Raw genomic sequence first — 14,447 nt, forward strand, 5'->3', positions numbered from 1 at the left:
GTCAGTTTCAATTTTTATTTTAAAAAACTTTTTTAAAGGCTAAAGAGGTAAGCAGGGGTCCTGAGAAGGGGAGGAAGACGTGCCCCAAGCCAAGATGTTTCTCTTGGAATTCAGGAAAGCATTCCAGATTCCTAGGTTTTTCAGACCCTAGTGCTAAAGACAGTCTATAGTGGAAATCCTTTCTAACACTGCCTTAGAGGTAGGTCATTTCTTAGTAGGGCCCAGAAAATATCTGTCTTGGAGCACAACGCTAGAGTCAACAGTGTTAGAGTCGAATTTTATTTAGTCTTTGACGTGGTCCTGCAGAGGCCTCACCTAGAATGGGACAACTTGGGCTGTGAATCTCAGGTGAGAGTCCCTTGCAAGCTATAAATGATCTTTTCTGAACTTCAAATTTTCTCATCAGTAAATTGGGGTTAATGATACTTCACCCTGAAAAAAAAAATCAGGGAAAAAAATGTAAAAATGCTTGTTCCATACAGAGCGCTCAGAAAGTGATAGCTTCATTATTAATAACCTAAGGGAAGCCTAGGGGTAACTCGGCAGGAAACCAAAAACTCTCCTGCAAAAAACGAACCGAAATAGCCGGGCTGAGCTCCACCCACCCCCGTCAGCAAGCCTTCACCGAGGGCCAGGCAGGAAGAGGACTCTGCCCTCCCCCAGCCTGCGGCTCGGTTCTCGGCCGGCGGAGGGCTGGGCTGAGGGGGGAGTGCGCCGGGGCTGGTTTTGCTTTAGAAAAGGGTGAGGGGATGCCCTCGGCCTTCCGCTGGGGAAGAAGGTGGAGATACTTTAGCCGAGTAACCGAAGCTCAAGGCCACCCCCTGGCCCCGGGGCGGATGGGGGGAAGTGTGCCCTTGGGCCGACTTCCCCTCCCCGGCCCTGCCTGGGTCAGCTGGTCTTGTTTTGCAGGCTCCGACCCCTCCCGGTCGGGACGATGCGGGCCACAGGTCCCCAGACCCCGCTCCACGCCGCCCGAGCGCCGGCCTCAGCCTCCTCCTTCCTCGGCGCGCTCTTGGCCTCCGCCTCCCGGGCCAATGCCCTGCGGCCTGGCCGCGGCCTCTTCCGCCCTACGCTGGCCCTTCCCTGCGCCAGCGTGGGCAGGGGGAAAGCCTGCTCTCCCGAATGATCCTTCAGAGGCCACGGCCTCCTTCTTATGAAAAGAATATTCACATCCCCAGGAAGGCCTTGGCGGGAATACGCCCCTGAAGGGCAGGCAGGCTGCCCGAGAAGCACCAAGGCCCCACTGTGTCGGGTCGGTCCCCTGGGGGCTTTCAGAACCTCTATCAAGGTTAGGCTCCAGGGAAACAGTGGGCCTTTTCTTCCTTTCAGAACCACCCCACCTGCGGCCCTAACTGACCCTCCTCCCTTCCAGCTTGTTCAGTGGCCTCTACTGTTTGCAGACTCCACAGGAGCAGCCTATCTCATTATTTGTAAGTACTCAGAAGAAATGTTTGCATTTCCAGAAATTCCAGCCTTCAGGCCTAAATCAACCCAGCTACACAGTTCACAAACTAAGTAAAGGGGAAATGAGAAGGAACCCTGGATTCAGAAACACCGCTGTGCAACCAGAACTTTACACAATATCTTCTCTCTTAAAACTCCCAAGACCCTGGGGGAGTGTGTAGCATCTTCCTGGCCTGGAGAAACCAAGGCTCTGAGATATTAAGAATACAGTAGTTGGGCTGGGGATGCAGCTCAAAGCAAGACACTTGGTAGGATGCCTGAGGCCCTCCCCCTCTCCCTCGCACCCCACCCCTACCCTCGCAAATCAGAACTACTGAGAGTCTGGTTTGCAAGCAGCCAATTCTTAGTGACTCAGCTTCATACCAGGACACCAAGTAGTGTCCAGATTCAAATCCCCCTGGGTTCTCTTGTTTGCTTGGGGAGCAAACATCAGGGGCAATAGATGTTCCTGCAGCAAGGTTAAAGTTCTTTCTAGCAGAGAGTGGGAGGAAGAAGGTGGGTACTTCCCACACATAAAGAAAGTCCCCCCTATGGGAGAGTTCCCCCTATGAGGACTGTCAAACAGTAGTTTGAGCCACCGTTTTCCACAGGCTATTGCCCACCCACCACCCCAATCGGCAACCCCCCACACCCCCCACCTCCACCCTGTTGCTGGGAACTGAACCCAGGGCCTTGCCCATTAAATGCTCTACCACTGGACTACACCCCCCATGCTGCTCTTTGTCATCAGATGAGTGTTCTTACTTTCCTCCCACATCTCTTCTGGAACCCCCTTCTCCTCACATCATGGGAGCAGTCTGAGAGGATTCTGACACTTTTGTGGGTAATCTTAAATTACCAACTCTTCTCTCAGGTCTTAATTAACACTTTTCTTTGACTCCACAAGCCTCCTACAGCACTTCTACTCCCCCCTCCCCTTTTTTTTTTTTTTTTTCTTTTCTTTTTTTGGTAGCCCTCAGAACACCACCTATTGAAATTGCTTATTTTCTTAACTGACACCCCCTGTGGAGGTAAGTAGCTACTTGAGTGCATGAACTATGTCCTGACTGTAACCTCTGCATTAAGCTGAAATTCCAAGGTCCAGCTCCCAGGATGCCAGTGTTCCCCAGGATTACCATTTGGAAACCATTGAACTAGTGTTTGGAAGTTAAAGAAGGGAAAAAAGGAAACTAGGAGACTGCAAAAACCTGACCTTTAATCATCCTAACAACTGCTGGGTGTGATGGTGTGTGCCCATAGTCCCAGCTACTCTAGAGGCTGAGGTAGGAGGATCACTTGAGCCCAGAAGTTCAAGACCAGCCTGGTCAACATAGCAAGACCTCTATCCCCTAAAATAATAATCCTGACAACAAAAATAGTGATTATCATTTAATCAGTGTTGATTATATAACTATATAACAGGTATTGTTCTAAGTATACCAGTGCAACTGAATCACCTGGAAAATCTCCTTAAAATGCAGGTTCTGACTCAGAACATCTGGGGTGGGGCCCAAGATTCTGCATTCTTGAAAAGATCCCAGATGATAATCCATGGATCATAATTTGTATAGCAAGGCCTTGGTGTCTAAATTTACCTATCTATCTATCTATCCATCTATCTATCTATTTTTACATTTGGATTGTACCCAGGGCCTTGCACTCTATCACTGAGTGACATCCCCACCCTTGATCCTATCCTCTTAATAACCTATGAAGTTGGTTCATTTTACAGATGAAGAAACCAAGAGATTTCATATATGTGTCAAAATAATGCTCTGGCTGTGTAGCTAGCTCAGAATTAGAGTATTTGCCTAGTTTGGACAAGGCCCTGGGTTTGATCCTTCACAGAGTAAATTAATTAATTGATTAATTTAAAAAAATATTTAAAAGACTACAGGGCAGTAAGGGAAGGGAGACTATGTGGGCAGTGTACAATTGTAGAAAGAGAAGGTTTTAGGAAGAGGAAACAGTATTTACACAAAGCCTGGCATGCAGAGGAGATAGACAAGGACTATACACAGGTCTATTTCACCCAGGACACACTGTGGGCCCAGTACTTGGGGCTATGAGCTTTCCAAAGGTCCTCCATATTTCAGACCTGAGGAAAAAATATTGGAACCTACATATGAAAACTGAAATTTTAATTAATAATTCCAAAATTCAAATCATTAAAAATTCTTTCAAAAATTTTACATTATAAAATCATATTTAGTGAGCAATATGAATACATTTGATAAAAATAGGGTAGGGCAAAGAACAAACTAGGCCATGGCTATGTTGAATTTGGATGTAATCCTGAGGGCAGCTGAGAACCACTGATAGAAGCAGAGTAATGTTCTCTGTGGCTACAGTGAGGAGAATGAATTGGAAGCAGGCCAGCCTGGAGGCCCAGCGGCTAGAGACCAGATAGGCAGTTAATGTCTTCCAGACTGAAAGAGAATCTCTCCTCAGTGCCAAGATTAGCATAAAATGATAGCATTATACAACCCAATTATTATTTTATTTCTCTAACATCAATCTGACTCAGCATTCTAAATTTACTTAAGATTTGAGGATGAGGATTTTACAGATCCTTCCTCATTAAGGCCAATGATATTACAATCTAGAAGAGGACAGGGGCATATGCTTTAAATCAGATAAGCATGAGTTTGAACCTCAGCTCTGCTTCTTGCTACCTGCCCAACTTTGCACAAATGACTTCTCTAAGTATCAGATTCTTTACTGATACAGTGGGCATAATGCTCCCCTCACAGAATTAAGAGAGTTACAATGTATATGCAGTGCCTCTCATAGAACTTATAAATAAATGCCATCATCTATGTGCCATTGTTCTGAGACCTAGTCTAGTTTTCTGTAGAAGGGTACAGAGAATGGGGTGAATAATTTAATCTTATTAATTGTCTGAGGTAAAATTAATATCCCCATTTTGTAGATGAGGTCAGAAATTAGATCAGAGCTCAGTGAACTAGGGGCAGAAAGTGGTAAACCCACAAGAGCTGGTATTTCATTTTATTTTTATCTGGTTTACACTCTCTCCAGCAGTCAACATCTGCTGTTTCCAGCACTCTAAGATGGACCCAAAACCTATTCCCCTTAGTCATGGCACAAATCAGTCACGAGGATGAATGGCCTATGGCAGGTCACCAAATACTGTTTTCTGATTCCACTGAATATAATTTTCCCTCTCTCCCCAATCTTTCACAATATTCCTACTACCTCCTTGCCCCCTACCACAGCCTCCAATTTTTCCTTATTAAAGAATTTGCCTCTTTGAAATTCAGACAGAACCACCCTCGGTTGGGATGACTTCCAGGGTTCCTCCCTTTAAAGGGAATAGATAAGTAGGTCACATAGGGATGGTGGGGGAGGAAGGCAAATTCTTATGGGAGGAGGAAAAATACTGCAGATCCCATTATAATACTGCAGGAGAGTGGGAAACAAAATAAGAGGGTTTTTTGCTCTTTCCTCTCATTCCCTTCCCCCTTCACAGTGACAGTCCGTGCTAGCCACTATTACAGTGGAAAGCATTTTGGAGGCTGCACAGGCAATACTGAGTTCTAAGGGTTTGGAGATATTATGAAAACTGTATTGAGCAGAAAGCTTGTCTACCTGTTGCTTTTCTACCCACCTGTCTCCTCTTCAAGCTACCCCCTCTACACTCAGGTTGCATCTTTCTCCTGTATGGAGAAGAGAAAGCTCAGCTTTTCTGGAGTTTCAAAGACTCTTGTCTGAAAGTTCAGGTCTCTGGAGCTTGGAGGCTCCCCAGTGCCAGAAAGGCACTGGCTGTGATTGCCTGCAGCAGCAGCCTGGGATCCCGTTTACCAAGATGCTGTTGTGGCAACCAGAACAAGTCATAGGCTTTGCACGATTTTGCTTCCCCGCCCCAAACCCTCTTGACAGCAGTTCACAACAAGGGGTGTGGATGAGCATTAAATTACACAGATTGCCGTGAAAAACCAGAGACAGACAGGGACAGGGACAGAAGCAGGGTGCGGCATTAAAGATCCAACAGTACCAACTCCACCCTGACACACTGTCCCTCAGGACTGAGCCCCACTTGAATCATAACACTGGACGGCCACATTTCTAGGAAACTTCAGCTAAAGGGGAAAGGTCCTGGCTGAGTGAGACTGTGTACAGATCAGGACTGGAAGCATGCATCCGGCAGACAGTTGGTCCTTGGACTCCATGCCTAGGGCACAAGGCAAGCACACAAAAACAAAAAGACCAAAGGCTGATTCTCCAATCCGGGGTCAACAAACCCTCTTCCCTCCATGGTGGTTGGAGGAAACAGGAGGTTCATATCTAGCGAGGTTTAGAGGTTTCCACTCTCCTCACCTGAAGCCTGGTGAACTTCTAGTTTAGAATCTTACTGTGTCAAGATACTGGCAGCTCTTTTGCAGAGGTTGGAAGTGACACTGCAGACTTTGGGGTATGATAATCTCCCACCTGGCTCATGTTCCCATATTCTTCTTTACCCTCCCTTCCCTGTTCCCAAGGTGCTGCAGATTACACAGGGATACTAAGTCCTTTCTGCTCTTCTTCCTTCACTCTGTAGAATGAGTCCCTCCTATCTCTTAGATGTCGGTAACCCAGGTGCCCTATGGGAAATCCACAGCTTTTAGTGGCTCTCTTCTCTCCCACAGATCACATTAAAAGCAGTACTGGGTGACAGAAGAGAGACATCCATCTTCACCTGGGCTCTTCATTATGCTTAATCTACCCAGTGGGGTAGATCTGTCAAACACACCTCATTCCCAGGCTGGAGTAATCCAGAGCCATCTCTCAACTGAGTGGGTGTAAATCCCCACAGGTATGTAGCAGGCAAGTAGCAGCAGTGACAGTATGGTGGTGCCTTGAATTGAAACAAGAAGTTTGAACTTGTGAGGCTTAAGATCCTTTGTGTTCCCAAAAAGCCACTAGCAGCTCCTTCTCCAGCCTGGACTGCTTGACAGGCCAACATCTCCACCAGGTCCTGGGTAGGCTGCCTTATCTAGGTCTAGTGCAAGTGCTAGCCTTGGCATATCTAGGACTACTTGGGAGAAAGGTTCTAGTCTTGAAGTTTCTGTATCCCCCATCCATCAGTAATTCATGCATCTAAGAAGAGGTTCTAAAACTTTAGTATGCATCAAATCACCAGGGGGCCTGTTAAAATATAGTAGCTCCCTCTGAGGGATATATTCCAAGACTCCTAGTTGATGCCTGAAACTGTAACAGTACGAAGCCCCATATATACTATGTTTTTTTTTTTCCTATACATACATATCTATAATAAGCTTTTATCTATTCACTTGAAGAAAGCACTGTATGGATTCTCTTTGGCATATCTGAATTACCAGCATCACTACTCTTGTCCTTTGGAGCAGTTATTAAGTAAAATAAAGGTTGCTTTAACCCAAGGACTGTGATACTGCAATAGTTAGCCAACACAGATAACCAACATGGCCACTAAGTGACTAATGGATAGGTAGCCTAGACAACACGGAGATGTTGGACAAAAGAATGATTCATATCCTAGGTGGGAGGGTGTAAGATTTTATCATGCTATTCAGAAAAACACACAATTTAAAATTTATGAATTGATTATTTCTGGAATTTTCCATTTAAAATTTTTAAAAATATTTATTTTTTAGTTGTAGTTGGACACAATATCTTTATTTTATTTGTTTTTAAGTGGTGCTGAGGATCAAACCCAGGGCCTCACACATGCTAGGCAAGCACTCTACCGCTGAGCCACAACCCCAGCCCCTCCACTTAAATATTTTGACCATGGTTGACCTCATGAACTGTTTTCTCAGGAAGTAAAACCTTGGAACAGAGGGTAGGTACTGATTGCTAGGCCTCATACCCAGGGTTTCTGATTTGATAGGTTTGGAATGGGGGCTGAGAATTTATATTTCTAACAATTCCAAAGTGATAGGATGCTGTTGTTTTAGGATTCACATCTGAAAACCAGTGACTTAGAGTATAACAAAAAGAAAACCTAGTTTTGAGTCCTACCCCTGCCACTTTCTGTTCTGAGATCTTATACTTGACTTCTGAGCTTCATTCAGTTCCTCATCCATCAAAGAGGTGGGGACATAGCGTAGTGGTACAGCACCCCTGTATTCAATCCCCAGTACCCCCAAAACAAAACCAAGGGCTTTGTTCTATAACTAGTTCACTGGGGAGAAACTGACAAATAACTCTGGTGAATAATGGTCTTTGCTCTGTAGAGGCACCTGGGCTCTCAGACGAAGGTCCTGGAAAGGAGTGAGCAAGGAGTTGAGAGGATTCAATTGCACCATGTGTTTGCTTTTGTTTCATTTTGCTCTACCACTGAGCTACATCCTTTTAAAAATCTTTTATTTTGAGACAGGGTCTCACCAAGTTGTTGAGGTTAGCCTTGAACTTGTGATCCTTCTGCTTTAGTCTCTTGAAGAGCTGGGACTACAGGTGTGTGCCACTGTGTCCAGCTAGATTGCATCTATTATTTGAAAGACCCTTTCACTGTGCAGGGGAAATTGGGTATCAGGGCTGGGTATGTGTCTTAGTGGTAGAGCACTTGCTTCATATGCTGTATGCTCCAATTTTTGAAATAAGTAGTCTTTCAGTGAACATCCTTGCATATCTGAGCACGTCCTAGGTTGGATCCCCAGCACCACAAAAAAATAAGTAAGTCAACAAACTTTGTCTCCTGTCTATCAGATACTCTACCTAATACTGAGGCTGACTTTGGGCAGATCATATGTGAGGATTCTAAGGCCCAGTTAAGCTCATCTTGTACCTCAGTTTCCTCTATAAAACAAGGGCTTCAGGCCAGGTGTGGTAGTGCACACCTGTAAGCTCAGCTAGTCAGGAGCCTGAGGCAGGAGTATCACAAGTTTGAGGCTGGTCTGAGCAACTTCATGAGACAGACAGACAGACAGACAGACAGACACACACACACACACACACACACAATGTATATATAAAGTGTCCCATATTCAGAAATCTACTCATTTGCATGTAGACACAACTGCTTTTTAAATCTTTTTTAAACTACAGGTTTTTTTCTATTCTAAATATAATATATGGGTTGGTAGAAAATATGCAAAGGAAATAAAAAGTAAAGTAAAAGAAGAAAGTGAGTCATTCATAAACCCAGAAATAACTAGTAAACATTTTGATATATTTCCTGCCAGTAGTTAAATTCTCATATTTATTCTATATAATTTTTTTATTAGTTGCTCAAGACAGTACAATGATCTTGACATATCTTACATTTGATTCAAATGGGGTATGAATTCTCATTTTTCCACGTGTACAGATTGCAGGATCATATTGGTTATACAGTCACGTATATACATACAGCAAAACTAGTGTCTGTTGTATTCTGCTCCCCTTCCTATCCCCCCCTCCACTCCCCTCCCCTCCCATCACCTGTCTCTACCCAATCTACTGTGACACATTTCTCTTTTTTTTTCTTCCCCCTCACACCATCATATATGTATTTTGTATAATGATGAGGGTTTCCTTCCATCTTCCATGCAATTCCCCTCTATATAATTTTTAAAGGAATTCAAGGTTAACTGTTTATGCAATTCTATATTTAACTTGACATGTGATTCATGTTTTGGTATTCTTTTAACCATTCTTTGAAAACATACACACAAAAAATTATTCCATAGTATCCATTCACAGATGCCTCAAACTTTAACCATCCATTTGTTATTGTATGCTCCAATTTTTTCTATAAGTAGTCTTTCAGTGAACATCCTTGCATATCTGAACACATTTCTGATTTTCTTAGATAGAAACAAAAAAGTCTCTTGACACATACTACTAAATTGTTTTCTGAAGTCCTATTTGAAAAATACTTCCAGAAGAGATTTCTGGTTTCTGGCTCTGCATGTAAGGAGCTTGGGAGTAGCCATTTCTGTCTTAACAACAGAACCGAAAAATCAACAACTTTTCTTGGATATAACAGACAGCTGAGTATATAGGGCAAACCAAAGCCTCCACAACTGGAAAGACAGTCAGGTGAATACAGGGAGTCATGGCTTAACAGAGCAGACTCAAGGTACAAATCTCTACAGAAGTCAGCACCAGGTAGGAAAAGCAGAACTGTATTGATGAATTGCCAAAGCCTCGAAGTGGACAAATATGAGAGGTAAGAACTTCAGAGGCACCCAGTCATGAGGTGAGAATAAGCAGAAAACTTTTGTGAGTTTTATCTCTAGGAAACCCACCAAGTTCTCACATTGAATGTTGGAGTAAAGTCATGTTTCTGGTGGAAAGCGGAAGAAGGAATCATTTTGAAATGCACTAGAGCATTCTGGTATTTTCATTTATTATTTTTCTGTTTTGTTTGTGGTACTGGGGATTGAACTCAGGGGCACTTTACCACTGAGCTGCATCCCCAACCCTTTTTATATCATTTATTTTGAGACAGGGTCCCAAAGTTGTCCAAGCTGTCTTCAAACTTGTGATCTTCCTGTCTCAGCCTTCCAGGTAGCTGGGATTACAGGTGTGCACATGATGCCCAGTTTATGTATGTTTATGTGTAAATCACCTATGTATGTGTTTGTATGATAATAAAGTGAATGACAACATGATGCAAGGAATGGAGGGAGGGTTTGGGATTGTTTTATCATTACAAAGTACTCACACTACCCATGAACTGGTATAGTATTATTTAAAAATGCACTTGCATTAATTGTAAATGTATAGTACAGATGCTAGGGCAACTACTGAAAGAATTTAAAAAAATAAATCAGCTGGGCGCAGTGGCACATACCTGTAATCCCAGTGGCTCAGGAGGCTGAGGTAGGAGATCACAAGTTTAAAGTCAGCCTTAGCAACTTAGCTAAGCCCTAATCAACTTAGTGAGACCTTGTCTCAAAATAAAATATAAAAATGGCTGGGGATGTGGCTCAGTGGTTAAGCACCTCTAGGTTCAATCCCTGGTACCAAAAAAAAAAAACAAAAAAACCCTTAACACACCATATAATCCAGCTACTACACTCTTTGATTTTCCCCCATATGAGCTGAAAACTTATGTCTACACAAAAATCTGCACATAGATTTTGTAGCAGCTTTATATATAATGTCACAATTTGAAAGAAACCAAGATATCCTTCAGTAAACTGGTAAATCCAACAGTGGAATATTATTCAGTGCTAAAAAGAAACAAGCTATTGAGTCATGAAAAATATTGAGGAATCTTAGATTACTGAGTGAAAGAAGCCAATATAAAAAGCCTGCATATTGTATGATTCTAACTATATGACATTCTGTAAGAGGTGCACAACTATGGAGATAGTATTAAGATCAGTGGTTCCCAGGGCATGGGAGAAGAATGAGGCATGAAAATGTAGAGCACAGAGAATTTTTAGGGCAGTGCTAACAATGGAAACATGCCATTATGCATCTGTCCTAACACAGAGAAAGTACAACACCAAGAATGAGCTATAATGTAAACTATAGCTTTAAAGATGTGTTAACATAGATTCATCAATTATAAAACAATGCACTATTTTGGTGAAGGAAGTTGATTATGATGGAATCTAGGCATATACAGGTGCAGAAGATTTGGGAAGTTCTCTGTGCCCTTTCCCTTTTGCTATGAACCTAAAATTGCTAGAAATATATATATATATATTCAAAAAGATGCAGCCGGGAGCAGTGGTGCATGCCTGTAATCTCAATGGCTCAAGAGGCTGAACCTGGAGGATGGTGAGGTCAAAGTCAGATTCACCAACTTAGTAAGGCCCTAAGTGACTTAGGGAGACCTTGAATCAAAATATAGAAAGGGCTTGGGACATGACTAAGCACCCATGTTCAATCTCCAGTACCAATAAATAAATAAATAAGGGAAAATTGGTGGTGCAGCTCAGTGGTAGGATGCATGCTGAACATATGCAAGACCCTGGGTTCTATCCTCAGCACCATGAAGAATATATATATATACACATATATATATACACACACATATATATACACACATATATATATACATATATATATATACACACATATATACATATATATATATATATATATATATATATATATATATATATATATATTGGTATATGTGTTCATCAATAAAAATAAATAAAACACTTTCAAAAAAGATACATTTACAATGTATACGTATCTATAAAAATACTTTCAGAGTACTTAACTCTATAGCCCTTCTATTCATAAGTAATTTCTACATCCATACCCATTTCATTCTGTGTGTTGCTACACTTAACCCTTTCCACATTGAATCTGCATATTGAATGTTGACAATCTTAGTTCCTCTTATAGGAGACCATTTTTACACATCCTTCTATACCCCCCATGGGTAGAAAAGGGGGCTGTATGTGAAGCTGTATGAGGGAATCTGGAAGCAGAAGAGGAGCTCCCCTTTGAGAAGGAACCAGACTGCAGGCTTGAACCCCATTCTTGAAGGACTAGAAAGGGATTTTACTCAACCTTCCTCACATCTGAACTCTGGGAGGTGGAGAAAGATGGAAAACTAATCAAGTCCAGAGCATGGAAAATGAGTAGCCTGAGCAAACAGGCAGGGCTTCCACCAAGGGCAGGGAAAAGGGCAGAGGCTTGAAGACCACACTTGTAGAAGGACAGCGGGAGTTCCAGGTATTTAGTAGATAGAGACAGCCACATGTCACTCTTACTTACTTGTATCGCTACTAACATCCTAGTCTCACAGGTCTTGACCTGAGCAAACAACCTAGAACATGATAATTGATACTCAAGTGAATGTTTTTAGGATTGGAGTTTCCCAGATTTACATTGTGCCATGTTCATGATTTCAAGGTCCTAGTGAAAAGAAAGCAGCAGTATGCAGTCATGTATCCCTGTGACCTGTATCAGCCAAACTAGCCACACTTTTGAACAGTTATGACAGATGTAACTATTGAAAGCATGCAGTATATGGCCCATGTCACTCTTGAGGACTGCATAAAAGTGTTAAGTCACATAATGTCTCTCACTTTAGCCTCTTTCTAAGCAATAAAAATCTTGAAATCACAGGTTTGATGCATTAGTTACACTTTTTCCAACACACATTAAAACAACAAAGGTATCCATTATAATACAAAGTTGTCAGTCATCGGTAACACCTTTACTAATTGTACCACATTTTGGGGAAGAACTGGTTTAACCAAATAGTTTTTTTTTTTTAATATTATAGCTAATCGTGTATAGATTGTGTATATTTTTTTCCACTTAATTATAAGCTTCCTAACATCAGAGACCATGTTTAATTCAATGCTTAGTACTGTATTGAAGCTCAATAAATATTTGTTCTTTCTTTGGTTTGTTTGGGTGATGGGGTTGAGATTATTAGGTGTTAATCTATGTACTTAAGTTACACCTACAAGATCAGTATCACAAATAGGAGGGCAATATTTATTTATTTATTTATTTATTTATTTATTTATTTTAAAGAGAGAGAGATAGAATCTTTTTTTAAAATATTTATTTAATTTTTTTTAGTTTTCGGCGAACACAACATCTTTGTTTGTATGTGGTGCTGAGGATCAAACCCGGGCCGTACGCATGCCAGGCAAGCACGCTATCACTTGAGCCACATCCCCAGCCCCAGAGGGCAATATTTATATGGCAAAAGAAATTGCCCTGGTTTCAATGCTATACCTTCATTATTTGAACTTGGATTTAAAGGTGTTTTTATAATAACAGGATTTTTAAAAAGTGAATACTTTTAAAAAATACTCACATACTTTCTCCTTGTTCTTCCTAGGATGAATAAAATACAAGTTTAAGACTTCATCTTGGGCTACAAGATAGAGTAAAAGTATGTGCCTAGCAAGCAAGGAGTGAAATGTATAGTCATTGATCAGTAAATATTAGTTGAATGAATGTATGAAGTGACTTAGCCACAGTCAATTTACAACCCCTGGAAAACCATCAAAGAAAAATGGAGGAAGAACTAATAGCTATTCAATATGTAATATTCCAGAGCCTTTATGTCTTTCCTCTGGATTTCGTGAGGATAGACAACTCTACCTGTCTTTAACCAAAGTTTGCCTTTTTGGAAGACCATAGTTTCCAAAGGATACGAGCTCTAATTTTATCAGAGAGCTGAACAGGAAGTGTAGTGAATAATGGACACCTTCTGACCAACCAAACTAATAAATGACCAAAGGAAGGTATAAATAAAGACTAAAATAAGCCAGGCATGTTGGTACACTCCTGTATCCCAGGGACTCAGGAGGCTGAGACAGGAGGATGGCACATTCAAGGCTAGCCTGAGCAATATAGTGAGTCCCTGTCTTAAAAAAATAAATAAATAAAAGGAAGCTGTAGATGTGGCTCAGTGGGTAAGTGCCCCAATCCCAGCACACAAAAAAAGGCTAGTATATTATTATTATTATTTTGTGGTACCAGGGATTGAACCCAGAGCCTCACACATGCTGGGTAAACACTCTGTCACTGAGCTACTTCCCCAGCCCTAAGCTAGTATATTGAGAGAATGATTCTAACGAAGAAGAGAAAGCTATACTAACTTTTCAGTCACTTGCTAGAGGTAGAACATTGATCAAATCTGGTCTTCATTCCACCTGTCTCTTTCCTTCTAAATCAAATTTAAGTCCATAGGTTGTAAACTCAGGATTGTTTTACCCATTGGCACATAAGAAACATGTTCTTCATACACTGGAAGTGAGTGTTCCCTTAGCTACTTAGGAATGTAGGCAAGAACTAAGTGCAATAAAAAGAAAGTACACCTCAGAGGACCTTGCTTGGAGTCCTAACTCTGTCAAGGACTTGATTGAGTGTTCTTATGCCTATTACTGATCTCTTCTAACTCATGGGTTTCCTTAACTCGTTCATTTAACAAATGTTTTCTAAGCACTTACTGAGTACCAAGTAGTGCTCAGTGCCCTAGGGATCTAATAATGAATAAAATCAAGCAGACCCACTTAAATGGAGTGTATCTTCTAGTGAAGAGTGACAGGTAATAAATGATTAAATAACCTCAAATGGTGAGCAGTGCTAGGAAAAGATAAAAC

The 14,447-nt window shown here is 41.7% G+C and overlaps 1 long non-coding RNA gene across 2 annotated transcripts in view; it reads left to right on the forward strand.

Annotated features, from left to right (window-relative positions):
* The first annotated feature begins 630 nt into the window (after positions 1–630).
* The window catches only part of LOC139705237 (uncharacterized), a 71,317-nt gene continuing 57,500 nt past the window's right edge, over positions 631–14,447 (forward strand). For both annotated transcript variants that reach the window (XR_011707138.1, XR_011707139.1), the window contains exons 1-3: positions 631–741; positions 1,330–1,430; positions 6,090–6,256. This is a non-coding gene — a long non-coding RNA (uncharacterized lncRNA). The remainder of the gene's footprint in view (positions 742–1,329; positions 1,431–6,089; positions 6,257–14,447) is intronic.

The sequence above is a fragment of the Marmota flaviventris genome, chromosome 3, assembly GCF_047511675.1.
Source record: "Marmota flaviventris isolate mMarFla1 chromosome 3, mMarFla1.hap1, whole genome shotgun sequence".
In the NCBI taxonomy this organism is placed as follows: Eukaryota; Metazoa; Chordata; class Mammalia; order Rodentia; family Sciuridae; genus Marmota; species Marmota flaviventris.